General features: G+C 46.1%; 1 pseudogene; it reads right to left on the bottom strand.

The window, feature by feature from the left end:
* Positions 1 to 15,818: 15,818 nt before the first annotated feature.
* On the bottom strand, positions 15,819 to 15,915 carry LOC134991091 (U2 spliceosomal RNA; annotated as a pseudogene).
* Between the last annotated feature and the right edge of the window lie 4,731 nt (positions 15,916 to 20,646).

Below are 20,646 nucleotides of genomic sequence, written 5' to 3'. Positions count from 1 at the left end.
ACATTGATTGTTTTCAGATATTGGATTGAAAAAGCAGTCTTTATTGACATAAAGAAGCAAAAAAACATACATAAACATTACACACATAAGTACCGTGTTGCAGCACAGCCAAAACACAATACAAATGCTGACGGTATAGTATATTCAAGAACTACAGCACAGGCCAGCCTACACTATAAATCATGAACTGCACTATACATTTAAACTATACAATAATACAACAGTTAATAAGGCTATGGGTGTGAAGTGTAAGAGCGTGAGGTAATCACAAGCCAGGAGCTTTGTTGAAAGACAGACACATATAAGGGGAGGGTCAATAAATAGAAAGATATCCTTTACTATAGAATGTAATCCAATCCGGTCTTTCTGCTCTTCCACAACTAAAAAACGGATAGTGTTCCCAAGCCTTCCATCCTGGAATATCTTCGGTCTTTCACCAATGAAGAAAACAATCCCTCCAGCAGACCCTTCAACCATGATACAAGATCACAACCAAAAGGCCGAGAAGTGACTACACTTGATCTTAACCAAAACAGCTAAAAATTAGCTGTAGGCTGAAATGAGGTGGAGGAAAGTGCAGTGCACCAAAACATAAGCTGACACAATCATGGAGAATGCGCCAGCATACATGCTCTTCTATCTATATTTTGCAAACCTGCTCTTGTCCCCTCCAGCTGCTCCATGTAGATTTGACGTCTGGCAAGGTGCATAACCCACTGACAAGCAGGCACACTCCTACATGAGTTTTCTCTCTCACTAGCTGGATGATACACAATAATTTGCATGTGCTCCACCTCCGACACACCGCCCACCCAACCACTCAGTCACCAGAGCCACCCACAAGCCAACTGGCTCCGTGATTTAATTTGCACAGTGCAGTCATCCAGGCAGCATGTCCTTCTCAATGGAAGGATCTCTGGTTCCATGGAATCTTCCGCATTGGAATGCTGTGGAACAAAAAGAATTTAAACATTCAGCTTGCTAGCATTCAATGTAACTGCGGCTTGGGTCTTCATCCTGTGGCCCTCCAGCTGCTGTGAAATTACACATCCCAGCATGCCCTGCCACAGTTTTGCTATTAAGGTATGCTAAAACTGAGGCAGGGCATGCTGGGATGTGTAGTTCCACCTCAGCTGGAGGGTTGCAGGTTGAAGAACCATGTTCTAGCATGCCTGTTCTATGATGCATGTTCCGTGATGTCACACTCAGCTTGGAATGGGGTGTCTAGCATGCATTTGCTGACAGCCACTTGAGGGAGACACACATCAGGAGATGCAGCATATCGGAGGTCTTCGATGCCTTTCCAACAAATGCACACCACCTGCTGCTGATCTGGGCACAAAACAATGCCCACAATCGAAAGTCCAAAATGTCCAACTACAGGATTAATGTAAGTATTGAATTTAGGAATGAATTTAGAAGTAGGAAATTAAATTAGTTCACAAGTACATTCGAATTCAGATCTAAAGTCTAGGTAGGCCTCACGTCCTGGCAGCCCCCAGCATTTAAAAATGCCTTGATTAGAGGTAGGGAATTAAATGTAGATAAGAAGTAGACACAAAATAAGACTCCACAGAGCAGTTTTCAGGTGTCTTTATCAATTGTTGCATTTAAAAAATCAAGCAATTAGGGAACACAATGTTGCGACAATGTAACCCTATTTGCAAAATAGTACTAAATAAGTTTGTCGATGTAAGACATTTGCAAAGGCGCATCCAAAACACGCTGGAAAATGCAACTGAATCTGTTTTTGGAGGCTAGAGTAGGAAATATGCATCGGTCCTACAAGTACTGAAAGCTCTTCTCCCATCTCCCTTTTCTGAAAAGGCATTTAATATATGGTTCCCAGATAGGGGACATATCAGATATTGGCTTTCAAAAGCAGCAAATATCATACCACTTCTATTGCCATCAAAGATAAACATTGATTGTTTTCAGATATTGGATTGAAAAAGCAGTCTTTATTGACATAAAGAAGCAAAAAAACATACATAAACATTACACACATAAGTACCGTGTTGCAGCACAGCCAAAACACAATACAAATGCTGACGGTATAGTACATTCAAGAACTACAGCACAGGCCAGCCTACACTATAAATCATGAACTGCACTATACATTTAAACTATACAATAATACAACAGTTAATAAGGCTATGGGTGTGGAGTGTAAGAGGGTGAGGGAATCAAAAGCCAGGAGCTTTGTTGAAAGACAGACACATATAAGGGGAGGGTCAATAAATAGAAAGATATCCTTTACTATAGAATGTAATCCAATCCGGACTTTCTGCTTTTCCACAACTGAAAAACGGATAGTGTTCCCAAGCCTTCCATTCTGGAATATCTTCGGCCTTTCGCCAATGAAGAAAACAAACCCTCCATAAGACCCTTCAACCATGATACAAGATCACAACCAAAAGGCTGAGAAGCGACTACACTTGATCTTAACCAAAACGGCTAAAAATTAGCTGTAGGCTGAAATGGGGTGGAGGAAAGTGCAGTGCACCAAAACATAAGCTGACACAATCATGGAGAATGCGCCAGCATATATGCTCTTCTATCTATATTTTGCAAACCTGCTCTTGTCCCCTCCAGCTGCTCCATGTAGATTTGACGTCTGGCAAGGTGCATAACCCACTGACAAGCAGGCACACTCCTACGTGAGTTTTCTCTCTCACTAGCTGGATGATACACAATCATTTGCATGTGCTCCACCTCCGACACACCGCCCACTCAACCACTCAGTCACCAGAGCCACCCACAAGCCAACTGGCTCCGTGATTTAATTTGCACAGTGCAGTCATCCAGGCAGCATGTCCTTCTCAATGGAAGGATCTCTGGTTCCATGGAATCTTCCGCATTGGAATGCTGTGGAACAAAAAGAATTTAAACATTCAGCTTGCTAGCATTCAATGTACCTGCGGCTTGGGTCTTCATCCTGTGGCCCTCCAGCTGCTGTGAAACTACACATCCCAGCATGCCCTGCCACAGTTTTGCTATTAAGGTATGCTAAAACTGAGGCAGGGCATGCTGGGATGTGTAGTTCCACCTCAGCTGGAGGGTTGCAGGTTGAAGACCCAGGTTCTAGCATGCCTGTTCTATGATGCATGTTCCGTGATGTCACACTCAGCTTGGAATGGGGTGTCTAGCATGCATTTGCTGACAGCCACTTGAGGGAGACACACATCAGGAGATGCAGCATATCGGAGGTCTTCGATGCCTTTCCAACAAATGCACACCACCTGCTGCTGATCTGGGCACAAAACAATGCCCACAATCGAAAGTCCAAAATGTCCAACTACAGGATTAATGTAAGTATTGAATTTAGGAATGAATTTAGAAGTAGGAAATTAAGTTAGTTCACAAGTACATTCGAATTCAGATCTAAAGTCTAGGTAGGCCTCACGTCCTGGCAGCTCCCAGCATTTAAAAATGCCTTGATTAGAGGTAGGGAATTAAATGTAGATAAGAAGTAGACACAAAATAAGACTCCACAGAGCAGTTTTCAGGTGTCTTTATCAATTGTTGCATTTAAAAAATCAAGCAATTAGGGAACACAATGTTGCGACAATGTAACCCTATTTGCAAAATAGTACTAAATAAGTTTGTCGATATAAGACATTTGCAAAGGCGCATCCAAAACACGCTGGAAAATGCAACTGAATCTGTTTTTGGAGGCTAGAATAGGAAATATGCATCGGTCCTACAAGTACTGAAAGCTCTTCTCCGATCTCCCTTTTCTGAAAAGCCATTTAATATATGGTTCCCAGATAGGGGACATATCAGATATTGGCTTTCAAAAGCAGCAAATATCATACCACTTCTATTGCCATCAAAGATAAACATTGATTGTTTTCAGATATTGGATTGAAAAAGCAGTCTTTATTGACATAAAGAAGCAAAAAACATACATAAACATTACACACATAAGTACCGTGTTGCAGCACAGCCAAAACACAATACAAATGCTGACGGTATAGTACATTCAAGAACTACAGCACAGGCCAGCCTACACTATAAATCATGAACTGCACTATACATTTAAACTATACAATAATACAACAGTTAATAAGGCTATGGGTGTGAAGTGTAAGAGCGTGAGGTAATCACAAGCCAGGAGCTTTGTTGAAAGACAGACACATATAAGGGGAGGGTCAATAAATAGAAAGATATCCTTTACTATAGAATGTAATCCAATCCGGTCTTTCTGCTCTTCCACAACTAAAAAACGGATAGTGTTCCCAAGCCTTCCATCCTGGAATATCTTCGGTCTTTCACCAATGAAGAAAACAATCCCTCCAGCAGACCCTTCAACCATGATACAAGATCACAACCAAAAGGCCGAGAAGTGACTACACTTGATCTTAACCAAAACAGCTAAAAATTAGCTGTAGGCTGAAATGAGGTGGAGGAAAGTGCAGTGCACCAAAACATAAGCTGACACAATCATGGAGAATGCGCCAGCATACATGCTCTTCTATCTATATTTTGCAAACCTGCTCTTGTCCCCTCCAGCTGCTCCATGTAGATTTGACGTCTGGCAAGGTGCATAACCCACTGACAAGCAGGCACACTCCTACATGAGTTTTCTCTCTCACTAGCTGGATGATACACAATCATTTGCATGTGCTCCACCTCCGACACACCGCCCACCCAACCTCTCAGTCACCAGAGCCACCCACAAGCCAACTGGCTCCGTGATTTAATTTGCACAGTGCAGTCATCCAGGCAGCATGTCCTTCTCAATGGAAGGATCTCTGGTTCCATGGAATCTTCCGCATTGGAATGCTGTGGAACAAAAAGGATTTAAACATTCAGCTTGCTAGCATTCAATGTACCTGCAGCTTGGGTCTTCATCCTGTGGCCCACCAGCTGCTGTGAAACTACACATCCCAGCATGCCCTGCCACAGTTTTGCTATTAAGGTATGCTAAAACTGAGGCAGGGCATGCTGGGATGTGTAGTTCCACCTCAGCTGGAGGGTTGCAGGTTGAAGACCCAGGTTCTAGCATGCCTGTTCTATGATGCATGTTCCGTGATGTCACACTCAGCTTGGAATGGGGTGTCTAGCATGCATTTGCTGACAGCCACTTGAGGGAGACACACATCAGGAGATGCAGCATATCGGAGGTCTTCGATGCCTTTCCAACAAATGCACACCACCTGCTGCTGATCTGGGCACAAAACAATGCCCACAATCGAAAGTCCAAAATGTCCAACTACAGGATTAATGTAAGTATTGAATTTAGGAATGAATTTAGAAGTAGGAAATTAAGTTAGTTCACAAGTAAATTCGAATTCAGATCTAAAGTCTAGGTAGGCCTCACGTCCTGGCAGCCCCCAGCATTTAAAAATGCCTTGATTAGAGGTAGGGAATTAAATGTAGATAAGAAGTAGACACAAAATAAGACTCCACAGAGCAGTTTTCAGGTGTCTTTATCAATTGTTGCATTTAAAAAATCAAGCAATTAGGGAACACAATGTTGCGACAATGTAACCCTATTTGCAAAATAGTACTAAATAAGTTTGTCGATGTAAGACATTTGCAAAGGCGCATCCAAAACACGCTGGAAAATGCAACTGAATCTGTTTTTGGAGGCTAGAATAGAAATATGCATCGGTCCTACAAGTACTGAAAGCTCTTCTCCGATCTCCCTTTTCTGAAAAGCCATTTAATATATGGTCCCCAGATAGGGAACATATCAGATATTGGCTTTCAAAAGCAGCAAATATCATACCACTTCTATTGCCATCAAAGATAAACATTGATTGTTTTCAGATATTGGATTGAAAAAGCAGTCTTTATTGACATAAAGAAGCAAAAAAACATACATAAACATTACACACATAAGTACCGTGTTGCAGCACAGCCAAAACACAATACAAATGCTGACGGTATAGTATATTCAAGAACTACAGCACAGGCCAGCCTACACTATAAATCATGAACTGCACTATACATTTAAACTATACAATAATACAACAGTTAATAAGGCTATGGGTGTGAAGTGTAAGAGCGTGAGGTAATCACAAGCCAGGAGCTTTGTTGAAAGACAGACACATATAAGGGGAGGGTCAATAAATAGAAAGATATCCTTTACTATAGAATGTAATCCAATCCGGTCTTTCTGCTCTTCCACAACTAAAAAACGGATAGTGTTCCCAAGCCTTCCATCCTGGAATATCTTCGGTCTTTCACCAATGAAGAAAACAATCCCTCCAGCAGACCCTTCAACCATGATACAAGATCACAACCAAAAGGCCGAGAAGTGACTACACTTGATCTTAACCAAAACAGCTAAAAATTAGCTGTAGGCTGAAATGAGGTGGAGGAAAGTGCAGTGCACCAAAACATAAGCTGACACAATCATGGAGAATGCGCCAGCATACATGCTCTTCTATCTATATTTTGCAAACCTGCTCTTGTCCCCTCCAGCTGCTCCATGTAGATTTGACGTCTGGCAAGGTGCATAACCCACTGACAAGCAGGCACACTCCTACATGAGTTTTCTCTCTCACTAGCTGGATGATACACAATAATTTGCATGTGCTCCACCTCCGACACACCGCCCACCCAACCACTCAGTCACCAGAGCCACCCACAAGCCAACTGGCTCCGTGATTTAATTTGCACAGTGCAGTCATCCAGGCAGCATGTCCTTCTCAATGGAAGGATCTCTGGTTCCATGGAATCTTCCGCATTGGAATGCTGTGGAACAAAAAGAATTTAAACATTCAGCTTGCTAGCATTCAATGTAACTGCGGCTTGGGTCTTCATCCTGTGGCCCTCCAGCTGCTGTGAAATTACACATCCCAGCATGCCCTGCCACAGTTTTGCTATTAAGGTATGCTAAAACTGAGGCAGGGCATGCTGGGATGTGTAGTTCCACCTCAGCTGGAGGGTTGCAGGTTGAAGAACCATGTTCTAGCATGCCTGTTCTATGATGCATGTTCCGTGATGTCACACTCAGCTTGGAATGGGGTGTCTAGCATGCATTTGCTGACAGCCACTTGAGGGAGACACACATCAGGAGATGCAGCATATCGGAGGTCTTCGATGCCTTTCCAACAAATGCACACCACCTGCTGCTGATCTGGGCACAAAACAATGCCCACAATCGAAAGTCCAAAATGTCCAACTACAGGATTAATGTAAGTATTGAATTTAGGAATGAATTTAGAAGTAGGAAATTAAATTAGTTCACAAGTACATTCGAATTCAGATCTAAAGTCTAGGTAGGCCTCACGTCCTGGCAGCCCCCAGCATTTAAAAATGCCTTGATTAGAGGTAGGGAATTAAATGTAGATAAGAAGTAGACACAAAATAAGACTCCACAGAGCAGTTTTCAGGTGTCTTTATCAATTGTTGCATTTAAAAAATCAAGCAATTAGGGAACACAATGTTGCGACAATGTAACCCTATTTGCAAAATAGTACTAAATAAGTTTGTCGATGTAAGACATTTGCAAAGGCGCATCCAAAACACGCTGGAAAATGCAACTGAATCTATTTTTGGAGGCTAGAGTAGGAAATATGCATCGGTCCTACAAGTACTGAAAGCTCTTCTCCCATCTCCCTTTTCTGAAAAGGCATTTAATATACGGTTCCCAGATAGGGGACATATCAGATATTGGCTTTCAAAAGCAGCAAATATCATACCACTTCTATTGCCATCAAAGATAAACATTGATTGTTTTCAGATATTGGATTGAAAAAGCAGTCTTTATTGACATAAAGAAGCAAAAAAACATACATAAACATTACACACATAAGTACTGTGTTGCAGCACAGCCAAAACACAATACAAATGCTGACGGTATAGTACATTCAAGAACTACAGCACAGGCCAGCCTACACTATAAATCATGAACTGCACTATACATTTAAACTATACAATAATACAACAGTTAATAAGGCTATGGGTGTGGAGTGTAAGAGGGTGAGGGAATCAAAAGCCAGGAGCTTTGTTGAAAGACAGACACATATAAGGGGAGGGTCAATAAATAGAAAGATATCCTTTACTATAGAATGTAATCCAATCCGGACTTTCTGCTTTTCCACAACTGAAAAACGGATAGTGTTCCCAAGCCTTCCATTCTGGAATATCTTCGGCCTTTCGCCAATGAAGAAAACAAACCCTCCATAAGACCCTTCAACCATGATACAAGATCACAACCAAAAGGCTGAGAAGCGACTACACTTGATCTTAACCAAAACGGCTAAAAATTAGCTGTAGGCTGAAATGGGGTGGAGGAAAGTGCAGTGCACCAAAACATAAGCTGACACAATCATGGAGAATGCGCCAGCATATATGCTCTTCTATCTATATTTTGCAAACCTGCTCTTGTCCCCTCCAGCTGCTCCATGTAGATTTGACGTCTGGCAAGGTGCATAACCCACTGACAAGCAGGCACACTCCTACGTGAGTTTTCTCTCTCACTAGCTGGATGATACACAATCATTTGCATGTGCTCCACCTCCGACACACCGCCCACTCAACCACTCAGTCACCAGAGCCACCCACAAGCCAACTGGCTCCGTGATTTAATTTGCACAGTGCAGTCATCCAGGCAGCATGTCCTTCTCAATGGAAGGATCTCTGGTTCCATGGAATCTTCCGCATTGGAATGCTGTGGAACAAAAAGAATTTAAACATTCAGCTTGCTAGCATTCAATGTACCTGCGGCTTGGGTCTTCATCCTGTGGCCCTCCAGCTGCTGTGAAACTACACATCCCAGCATGCCCTGCCACAGTTTTGCTATTAAGGTATGCTAAAACTGAGGCAGGGCATGCTGGGATGTGTAGTTCCACCTCAGCTGGAGGGTTGCAGGTTGAAGACCCAGGTTCTAGCATGCCTGTTCTATGATGCATGTTCCGTGATGTCACACTCAGCTTGGAATGGGGTGTCTAGCATGCATTTGCTGACAGCCACTTGAGGGAGACACACATCAGGAGATGCAGCATATCGGAGGTCTTCGATGCCTTTCCAACAAATGCACACCACCTGCTGCTGATCTGGGCACAAAACAATGCCCACAATCGAAAGTCCAAAATGTCCAACTACAGGATTAATGTAAGTATTGAATTTAGGAATGAATTTAGAAGTAGGAAATTAAGTTAGTTCACAAGTACATTCGAATTCAGATCTAAAGTCTAGGTAGGCCTCACGTCCTGGCAGCTCCCAGCATTTAAAAATGCCTTGATTAGAGGTAGGGAATTAAATGTAGATAAGAAGTAGACACAAAATAAGACTCCACAGAGCAGTTTTCAGGTGTCTTTATCAATTGTTGCATTTAAAAAATCAAGCAATTAGGGAACACAATGTTGCGACAATGTAACCCTATTTGCAAAATAGTACTAAATAAGTTTGTCGATATAAGACATTTGCAAAGGCGCATCCAAAACACGCTGGAAAATGCAACTGAATCTGTTTTTGGAGGCTAGAATAGGAAATATGCATCGGTCCTACAAGTACTGAAAGCTCTTCTCCGATCTCCCTTTTCTGAAAAGCCATTTAATATATGGTTCCCAGATAGGGGACATATCAGATATTGGCTTTCAAAAGCAGCAAATATCATACCACTTCTATTGCCATCAAAGATAAACATTGATTGTTTTCAGATATTGGATTGAAAAAGCAGTCTTTATTGACATAAAGAAGCAAAAAACATACATAAACATTACACACATAAGTACCGTGTTGCAGCACAGCCAAAACACAATACAAATGCTGACGGTATAGTACATTCAAGAACTACAGCACAGGCCAGCCTACACTATAAATCATGAACTGCACTATACATTTAAACTATACAATAATACAACAGTTAATAAGGCTATGGGTGTGAAGTGTAAGAGCGTGAGGTAATCACAAGCCAGGAGCTTTGTTGAAAGACAGACACATATAAGGGGAGGGTCAATAAATAGAAAGATATCCTTTACTATAGAATGTAATCCAATCCGGTCTTTCTGCTCTTCCACAACTAAAAAACGGATAGTGTTCCCAAGCCTTCCATCCTGGAATATCTTCGGTCTTTCACCAATGAAGAAAACAATCCCTCCAGCAGACCCTTCAACCATGATACAAGATCACAACCAAAAGGCCGAGAAGTGACTACACTTGATCTTAACCAAAACAGCTAAAAATTAGCTGTAGGCTGAAATGAGGTGGAGGAAAGTGCAGTGCACCAAAACATAAGCTGACACAATCATGGAGAATGCGCCAGCATACATGCTCTTCTATCTATATTTTGCAAACCTGCTCTTGTCCCCTCCAGCTGCTCCATGTAGATTTGACGTCTGGCAAGGTGCATAACCCACTTGTGGAGGGTAGGGGGGTGAGGGAGGGTGAATCACAAGCCCGAAGCTTTATTGAAGGACAGACACATATAAGGGGAAGGGCAATAAATAGAAGACATCAATAAAACAACAGACATTGTGAGTGAGGGGGCAGGGGCCACGGTCCCAAAGTCTCATTTTCGGTTCGGACAAGGGGAGAGGGGCAGAAAAAGGGGGGCTTTAGTCCTCTTCTTCCTCAGGGCTGTCCATGGTGGAATAGTCTCTGAGCAGGCTGTGGACCAGCCTGCAACAGTCCTGGATGGACATCCTCTCCCTCCTCAGAATGAGGCGGTTCCTGGCAAGCCACGAAGCGTCCTTAACACAGTTCATAAGGCGCCAGGCTTCCTGGATCGCCCCAACGGTGTGGGTGCCAGGGAATAGTCCGTAGAGTACCGAATGGTACGTGAGACAGTTCCTTGGCACAGAGTTTTTCAGTTCGTTTTCCAGGGCGTCCAACAACAACTGGGCCCAGGCACAGTCCCAAAACAGGTGCATGGATGTTTCTTCATGTATGATGCACCTGGGGCAATGTCTGTACCTGCACAGGTTCCGGGAGTGCATGAATGACCGGAGGGGCAGGCCCCCCTGGATGGCCATCCACGACAGGTCTTTGTGTCTGTTTGTGAGCCTTTTAGAGGCCACATTCTCCCAGACCTGTTTGGCAGTCGCTGAAGGGAGCCCCGGAATCGGCTCCAAATCGTCTTTAGCTCTGATGAGCTTGTAGATCGTCTTCGATTTCCATAAGTCAGGTTTAACTCCCTCCAGTTGGTGTTCCCTCACGAACTTGGACACGTCCAGGTAGAACCACGGAGTGTTCCAGTTGTAAGGGATGGAGCTGTCCCATTTGTCCCAGCCGAGATTCCTCCAAAGAGGCAGGAGGAAGAAACGGGACATGGAGTTTCCTGCAGAATCGTTCAAGTTCTCGTACATTGTCCTGCGGATGCAGTTACACACGAAGAAGGCTCGAAGCATGGTGGGGATATCCGGGATACCCTTTCCACCCTTGAGGGGCTCCTTGTACATAACTGCTCGCTTTACTCTGTCCATCTTGGAGCCCCAGATGAAGTGAAACACTGCCCTCGTGATGGCCCTGCAGACGGTTGCCAGTGGTGGCCAGGCCTGCGCGGTGTACTGCAGAACGGGAAGTATCTCGTTGCGCAGCACAAGTGATTTCCCCTCGATGGTAAGTTCTCTGAGGCTCCACAATCCAATCTTTTGTCGAACAGTCGCCAGTCTCTCTTCCCAACATCTCAGGGCTGCACCCTCACCGCCGAACCAGACTCCCAAAATCTTGATGAAGTCGGGCTTGATGGCAAAAGGAAATGGTGCAGAGGATGACAGGTGCCACTTTCCGAAGAGCATAGCCTCTGACTTCCCGCAGTTGACTTTAGCCCCTGAGGCTCGGCCGAAGTTCTCGCAGGTCTGGACGAGTGCGGTCACCGAACGCTGGTCTGCGCAGAAGACAGTGACGTCATCCATGTACAGCGAACACTTGGCCTCTCGTCGGTCGCGACCCGGTGCGGCGATCCCTCTGATCTCTGGATTCCGTCTGATGCATACAGCCATGAGCTCTATAACACAAACAAAAAGAAGAGGTGAAAGAGGGCAGCCTTGTCTGACCCCGGACAAGATGGAAAAGGGGTCAGTCTTCCAGCCGTTCACCAGCACCGAGCTGTGGATATCAAGGTACATCAGGTTAACATACGTGCAAAACATTTTACCGAGGCCAAATTTATGCAGAACCCTGCCCATCAGCTCATGTGAGACACGATCGAAGGCCTTCTCCTGGTCAAGACTGACCAGGGCCGCGTGAACGTTCCGATCCTTGATGTAATGGACCGTGTCTCTGAGGAGGGCGAGGCTGTCTGCAATCCTACGACCAGGGATGGCGCAGGTCTGGTCCGGGTGAATGATCTGTCCGATGACAGCCTTCAGCCTGTTGGCGAGCACCTTGGCGAGGATCTTGTAGTCCACGTTTAAGAGAGAGATGGGCCTCCAATTTTTCAGCTCACATCTCTCCCCCTTACGCTTATACAAGATCGTGATCATTCCCTCCCTCAGCGATGGGGGCATTTTGCCCTCCACCACCATCTCCCCGTACAGCTCGAGCAGGTCCGGTCCAATGAGGTCCCACAGCGCTACGTAGAGCTCTGCTGGGAGACCATCACTGCCCGGGGTCCTGCCCTGCCTAAAGGATTTGGCGGCAGAGTGCAACTCCTCCAACGCCAAGGGAGCATCCAGGGCGGCTTTACCTGCAGGATCAACGGTGTTAGTGATACCTGACAGGAACTTATCAGCCTCCTCGCTGTCTGTGGTCTTAGGGGAGTAGAGGTCGCTGTAGTAGTCGCGGACGACTTTCATCACGCCCTCCTTCCCCTGTCTGGGGATGCCGGCCTCATCTCGCAGCTCAGTCAGGGGCGTGTGGCCAGAGTGGAGTTTCCTGAAAAAGAAAGAGTTGCATTTCTCGTCCTTCTCAAGGTTCTCCACCTTGGAACGGAAGACGATACGTCTGGATTCCTCCTCAAAGTGCCCTTTCAGGCCCCCTTTGGTCTCCTCCAGCTCGTCTCTCACGTCCCAGCCGCACCGTTGGAGGTCCAGCAGGGACTGCAGAAGTCTCTGCAGCCTCTTGAAGTTCCTCTTTCGGTCGCACGCCTGTTGTCTCCCTTTGACCTGAAAGAAACTGCGAATGTTAGCCTTAGCATATTCCCACCAGTCGCTCATACATTCAAAGTAACATTTGTCATTTTTCCATGTGATGTAGGCATCCTTCAGCTCCGCCAGCACGTCCTCTCTTTCCAGTAGGGCACAATTCAACTTCCAGGAGCCTGGGCCAGGTGAAAAACCGCTACCCAGGACTCCTTGGAAGAGAATGGCCCTGTGGTCTGAGAAGAAGCAGGGGACCATAGAATGCCTCGTCTGTTTCACTGTTCTAGAGGTAAACACAAAGTCAATGCGGGAACGCACAGAGCCATCGGGGCGGCTCCATGTATAATTCACGGAGCCGGACCCCATGGAGCCCATAGCGTCCCGCAGTGATGCTTCGGTCACCATTTCTATAAGCAGTTTAGACGTCACATCAAGCTTGGTAGAGTTGCTGGTGCTGCGTCCATCCTCCTCCATGGTGCAGTTGAAGTCTCCTGCCATCACTACCGCCCTAGTGGTTGCGAGCTGCGGTCGCAGGGTCTGGAAAAGCTCCAAACGCTCATTCTTGAAAGGGGGGGCGTACACGCAGATAAGCCTGATAGGCTCACCTGCCCAGGAGCCGTCTACGATCAGCAATCTGCCGCAGACGAGCTCCTGAACAGAATCTAGCGTGAAGAGGCTCCCCCTGATAAGAATGGCGACCCCTGCAGACTTACACTCACCCCCACCGGACCAATAGGAGGCGCCGTGAGACCACTGCCTGCCCAGATGTTTGTAGGACCTGGAGAAAGGAAGAGAGCATTCCTGCAACATGTACACATCACATTTCTGACTATCTAGGAAAGTAAACACAGACTGTCTTCTAAGCTTATCCTTAATACTCCTCACATTAATGGTGAAAATTGAAAATGACGCCATTAGTTGGGGAAAAAAGAGAGGTTAGGCAACAGTTCTACGTTTACGTTACCACTCCGTCGGGCGGGGCTTCCTCGGCATCGGATGCCAGGTTCCCTTGCTCGGGTAGCGGCGAGCTGTCTCCCAGTATCCGGTCGAGTAAGGCGTCGGCGTTGGCATCCAGCTCCTCCTCCTCCTCCCTGCTGAATGCCTCCGCCAGCTCCTCCATTTCTTCTTCCAGTGGGGTCAGCTCGACCGCCAGTTTCTTAGAGGATTCGGAGTCCGCAGACGGGCTGTCGAGCTCCTTCCTCTTGCAGTTCCGTGTCTTCTCGGCACCTGCAGTTGGAGTAAGAGGGGAGGGGAGGGCGGGGAAATCTTCCTGGGAAGAAAGGTCAGGTGGGGCAGGGGTGGCTGGGTTGGGAGAGACAATGGGCTGGGTAGGAGAGTCGGAGGAGGGGTCAGGGAGGGTTGCGACAGTGGTAGGGATGGGAGTCACTGTCTCAGGGGGTGGGCTGGTGGAGATGGGTAGGGAGGTGGTGAGGGAGGATGGGAGGGGGGTGGGTTTGACAGGTTTCTTACCCTCCTGCGGTTTCTTTTCCTTCTGCGTAGCAGAGGGCAGCAGCTTGAGGGCAGGGTTGGCACGTCCGGTCACCACAGCTGAGTAGGTTCTCGACCTACTCGGGCAGTCCCTGTAGACGTGGTCCACTTTGCCGCACAGGTTGCAGGTTTTCCTCGTGGGGCAGTCTTTGGTCTCATGGCTGGCCATGTGGCAATTCTTGCATGCCGGGACCTTGCAGTCCTTCATCACGTGGCCCGTCCCGCCGCACTTCCTGCAGTTGCGTGGCTGGTCGGCGTAGTGGAGAAGTCCTTGAGATCCCCCCAGGGAGAAGCACTGTGGGAGGTGCTTGACTCCTTCTGGGCACGAGGTGTCCTTTTGCAGGACGACGATCACAGCCCACTTTCCAGTCCAGAAGCTGTTCCCATCCAGAACCCTTGTGGGGTCCTTCTTGACGGTACAGAACCGGCTGAGGAAGGTGACAATGTCCTTGATGGGCGTGTGTGGGTTCCTCATTGAAACCGTCACCCGCCTTTCCTCTCTTTGAATAGGGCAATTGCCCACAAAGCGGGAGAAAGGGGATTCGGGTCTCGCCGATTTCACTGCCTCCCAGTACCTCTTGCAGATGGCAAGGGAGGCGAAGGTGGCGTAGAAGATCCCCTTCAGGTAATTCTGGATGCTGAGGGTTTCAGCGGTCGAGAAGCCCTGGTCCAGGATCATCTTCTTCCCAAAGGTCTCCACTGTCATGTCCGGCATCCGTCCATCCACCTCCTTCAACTTCATCACCACGGTGAATCTCATCCAGGGCTCCAGGGACGGTTTGTCTTTGGTGCTCACCTGGGTGGGTGTCGCTGGCGGTGTTGCTGCAGGGGTTGTGGCGCTGGGTGCGGCCGATCCGGTGGGGGCTTTGGCGTTTTTTTTCGCCGTCTTGGCCTGGCTCTTCTTGGCGAGGGTGGCCGGAGTGGAGGCAGAGGCTGGAGCAGCTGGGGCTGGAGCAGCGGGGGCTGGAACAGCGGCGGCTGGGGCAGCGGTGGCCATACTCACAGCTCCTTTGGCGTAGAAGGCGGGGCGGAGGATCAGCGCTGTCGTCGAGAGGAGGAGAGGTGGTCGGTCGCTTCAGAGGGCAGAGCCAGCAAGTCTAGCCCTCCAGTGCAGGTAGGGGGCGCTGCAGAGCTTCTCCGGCGAAGTCCCTTTTCTCCACGCAGTCTTGCTGGCGGAGGGGGGGTATCTTCTCCAGAGGGCAGAGCAAACAAGTCTAACCCTCTGCTGTAGCTGGGGAGCGATGCAAATCTTCACCCTCTTCAAGCGATCTTCTCCTTCTCCTCGCAGTCTCGACTTTCGATTTTTCTGGCTTCTCGGCCCGGGTGCAGCTTAGCCCTGAGAAGGACAATTGTTGGTCCAAGAAACAAGGTAGCACCGTCAGTCAGCGTGAACTGATAAGAACAGATACTACACTTGATCTTAACCAAAAGGCCGAGAAGCGACTACACTTGATCTTAACCAAAACAGCTAAAAATTAGCTGTAGGCTGAAATGAGGTGGAGGAAAGTGCAGTGCACCAAAACATAAGCTGACACAATCATGGAGAATGCGCCAGCATACATGCTCTTCTATCTATATTTTGCAAACCTGCTCTTGTCCCCTCCAGCTGCTCCATGTAGATTTGACGTCTGGCAAGGTGCATAACCCACTGACAAGCAGGCACACTCCTACATGAGTTTTCTCTCTCACTAGCTGGATGATACACAATCATTTGCATGTGCTCCACCTCCGACACACCGCCCACCCAACCTCTCAGTCACCAGAGCCACCCACAAGCCAACTGGCTCCGTGATTTAATTTGCACAGTGCAGTCATCCAGGCAGCATGTCCTTCTCAATGGAAGGATCTCTGGTTCCATGGAATCTTCCGCATTGGAATGCTGTGGAACAAAAAGGATTTAAACATTCAGCTTGCTAGCATTCAATGTACCTGCAGCTTGGGTCTTCATCCTGTGGCCCACCAGCTGCTGTGAAACTACACATCCCAGCATGCCCTGCCACAGTTTTGCTATTAAGGTATGCTAAAACTGAGGCAGGGCATGCTGGGATGTGTAGTTCCACCTCAGCTGGAGGGTTGCAGGTTGAAGACCCAGGTTCTAGCATGCCTGTTCTATGATGCATGTTCCGTGATGTCACACTCAGCTTGGAATGGGGTGTCTAGCATGCATTTGCTGACAGCCACTTGAGGGAGACACACATCAGGAGATGCAGCATATCGGAGGTCTTCGATGCCTTTCCAACAAATGCACACCACCTGCTGCTGATCTGGGCACAAAACAATGCCCACAATCGAAAGTCCAAAATGTCCAACTACAGGATTAATGTAAGTATTGAATTTAGGAATGAATTTAGAAGTAGGAAATTAAGTTAGTTCACAAGTAAATTCGAATTCAGATCTAAAGTCTAGGTAGGCCTCACGTCCTGGCAGCCCCCAGCATTTAAAAATGCCTTGATTAGAGGTAGGGAATTAAATGTAGATAAGAAGTAGACACAAAATAAGACTCCACAGAGCAGTTTTCAGGTGTCTTTATCAATTGTTGCATTTAAAAAATCAAGCAATTAGGGAACACAATGTTGCGACAATGTAACCCTATTTGCAAAATAGTACTAAATAAGTTTGTCGATGTAAGACATTTGCAAAGGCGCATCCAAAACACGCTGGAAAATGCAACTGAATCTGTTTTTGGAGGCTAGAATAGAAATATGCATCGGTCCTACAAGTACTGAAAGCTCTTCTCCGATCTCCCTTTTCTGAAAAGCCATTTAATATATGGTCCCCAGATAGGGAACATATCAGATATTGGCTTTCAAAAGCAGCAAATATCATACCACTTCTATTGCCATCAAAGATAAACATTGATTGTTTTCAGATATTGGATTGAAAAAGCAGTCTTTATTGACATAAAGAAGCAAAAAAACATACATAAACATTACACACATAAGTACCGTGTTGCAGCACAGCCAAAACACAATACAAATGCTGACGGTATAGTATATTCAAGAACTACAGCACAGGCCAGCCTACACTATAAATCATGAACTGCACTATACATTTAAACTATACAATAATACAACAGTTAATAAGGCTATGGGTGTGAAGTGTAAGAGCGTGAGGTAATCACAAGCCAGGAGCTTTGTTGAAAGACAGACACATATAAGGGGAGGGTCAATAAATAGAAAGATATCCTTTACTATAGAATGTAATCCAATCCGGACTTTCTGCTTTTCCACAACTGAAAAACGGATAGTGTTCCCAAGCCTTCCATTCTGGAATATCTTCGGCCTTTCGCCAATGAAGAAAACAAACCCTCCATAAGACCCTTCAACCATGATACAAGATCACAACCAAAAGGCTGAGAAGCGACTACACTTGATCTTAACCAAAACGGCTAAAAATTAGCTGTAGGCTGAAATGGGGTGGAGGAAAGTGCAGTGCACCAAAACATAAGCTGACACAATCATGGAGAATGCGCCAGCATATATGCTCTTCTATCTATATTTTGCAAACCTGCTCTTGTCCCCTCCAGCTGCTCCATGTAGATTTGACGTCTGGCAAGGTGCATAACCCACTGACAAGCAGGCACACTCCTACGTGAGTTTTCTCTCTCACTAGCTGGATGATACACAATCATTTGCATGTGCTCCACCTCCGACACACCGCCCACTCAACCACTCAGTCACCAGAGCCACCCACAAGCCAACTGGCTCCGTGATTTAATTTGCACAGTGCAGTCATCCAGGCAGCATGTCCTTCTCAATGGAAGGATCTCTGGTTCCATGGAATCTTCCGCATTGGAATGCTGTGGAACAAAAAGAATTTAAACATTCAGCTTGCTAGCATTCAATGTACCTGCGGCTTGGGTCTTCATCCTGTGGCCCTCCAGCTGCTGTGAAACTACACATCCCAGCATGCCCTGCCACAGTTTTGCTATTAAGGTATGCTAAAACTGAGGCAGGGCATGCTGGGATGTGTAGTTCCACCTCAGCTGGAGGGTTGCAGGTTGAAGACCCAGGTTCTAGCATGCCTGTTCTATGATGCATGTTCCGTGATGTCACACTCAGCTTGGAATGGGGTGTCTAGCATGCATTTGCTGACAGCCACTTGAGGGAGACACACATCAGGAGATGCAGCATATCGGAGGTCTTCGATGCCTTTCCAACAAATGCACACCACCTGCTGCTGATCTGGGCACAAAACAATGCCCACAATCGAAAGTCCAAAATGTCCAACTACAGGATTAATGTAAGTATTGAATTTAGGAATGAATTTAGAAGTAGGAAATTAAGTTAGTTCACAAGTACATTCGAATTCAGATCTAAAGTCTAGGTAGGCCTCACGTCCTGGCAGCTCCCAGCATTTAAAAATGCCTTGATTAGAGGTAGGGAATTAAATGTAGATAAGAAGTAGACACAAAATAAGACTCCACAGAGCAGTTTTCAGGTGTCTTTATCAATTGTTGCATTTAAAAAATCAAGCAATTAGGGAACACAATGTTGCGACAATGTAACCCTATTTGCAAAATAGTACTAAATAAGTTTGTCGATATAAGACATTTGCAAAGGCGCATCCAAAACACGCTGGAAAATGCAACTGAATCTGTTTTTGGAGGCTAGAATAGGAAATATGCATCGGTCCTACAAGTACTGAAAGCTCTTCTCCGATCTCCCTTTTCTGAAAAGCCATTTAATATATGGTTCCCAGATAGGGGACATATCAGATATTGGCTTTCAAAAGCAGCAAATATCATACCACTTCTATTGCCATCAAAGATAAACATTGATTGTTTTCAGATATTGGATTGAAAAAGCAGTCTTTATTGACATAAAGAAGCAAAAAACATACATAAACATTACACACATAAGTACCGTGTTGCAGCACAGCCAAAACACAATACAAATGCTGACGGTATAGTACATTCAAGAACTACAGCACAGGCCAGCCTACACTATAAATCATGAACTGCACTATACATTTAAACTATACAATAATACAACAGTTAATAAGGCTATGGGTGTGAAGTGTAAGAGCGTGAGGTAATCACAAGCCAGGAGCTTTGTTGAAAGACAGACACATATAAGGGGAGGGTCAATAAATAGAAAGATATCCTTTACTATAGAATGTAATCCAATCCGGTCTTTCTGCTCTTCCACAACTAAAAAACGGATAGTGTTCCCAAGCCTTCCATCCTGGAATATCTTCGGTCTTTCACCAATGAAGAAAACAATCCCTCCAGCAGACCCTTCAACCATGATACAAGATCACAACCAAAAGGCCGAGAAGTGACTACACTTGATCTTAACCAAAACAGCTAAAAATTAGCTGTAGGCTGAAATGAGGTGGAGGAAAGTGCAGTGCACCAAAACATAAGCTGACACAATCATGGAGAATGCGCCAGCATACATGCTCTTCTATCTATATTTTGCAAACCTGCTCTTGTCCCCTCCAGCTGCTCCATGTAGATTTGACGTCTGGCAAGGTGCATAACCCACTGACAAGCAGGCACACTCCTACATGAGTTTTCTCTCTCACTAGCTGGATGATACACAATCATTTGCATGTGCTCCACCTCCGACACACCGCCCACCCAACCTCTCAGTCACCAGAGCCACCCACAAGCCAACTGGCTCCGTGATTTAATTTGCACAGTGCAGTCATCCAGGCAGCATGTCCTTCTCAATGGAAGGATCTCTGGTTCCATGGAATCTTCCGCATTGGAATGCTGTGGAACAAAAAGGATTTAAACATTCAGCTTGCTAGCATTCAATGTACCTGCAGCTTGGGTCTTCATCCTGTGGCCCACCAGCTGCTGTGAAACTACACATCCCAGCATGCCCTGCCACAGTTTTGCTATTAAGGTATGCTAAAACTGAGGCAGGGCATGCTGGGATGTGTAGTTCCACCTCAGCTGGAGGGTTGCAGGTTGAAGACCCAGGTTCTAGCATGCCTGTTCTATGATGCATGTTCCGTGATGTCACACTCAGCTTGGAATGGGGTGTCTAGCATGCATTTGCTGACAGCCACTTGAGGGAGACACACATCAGGAGATGCAGCATATCGGAGGTCTTCGATGCCTTTCCAACAAATGCACACCACCTGCTGCTGATCTGGGCACAAAACAATGCCCACAATCGAAAGTCCAAAATGTCCAACTACAGGATTAATGTAAGTATTGAAT

Source organism: Pseudophryne corroboree, unplaced genomic scaffold (assembly GCF_028390025.1).
Source record: "Pseudophryne corroboree isolate aPseCor3 unplaced genomic scaffold, aPseCor3.hap2 scaffold_1199, whole genome shotgun sequence".
NCBI classification, from domain to species: Eukaryota; Metazoa; Chordata; class Amphibia; order Anura; family Myobatrachidae; genus Pseudophryne; species Pseudophryne corroboree.
The sequence above is the reverse complement of the archived record's forward strand: the minus strand, read 5'-3'. Positions and strand labels throughout refer to the sequence as shown.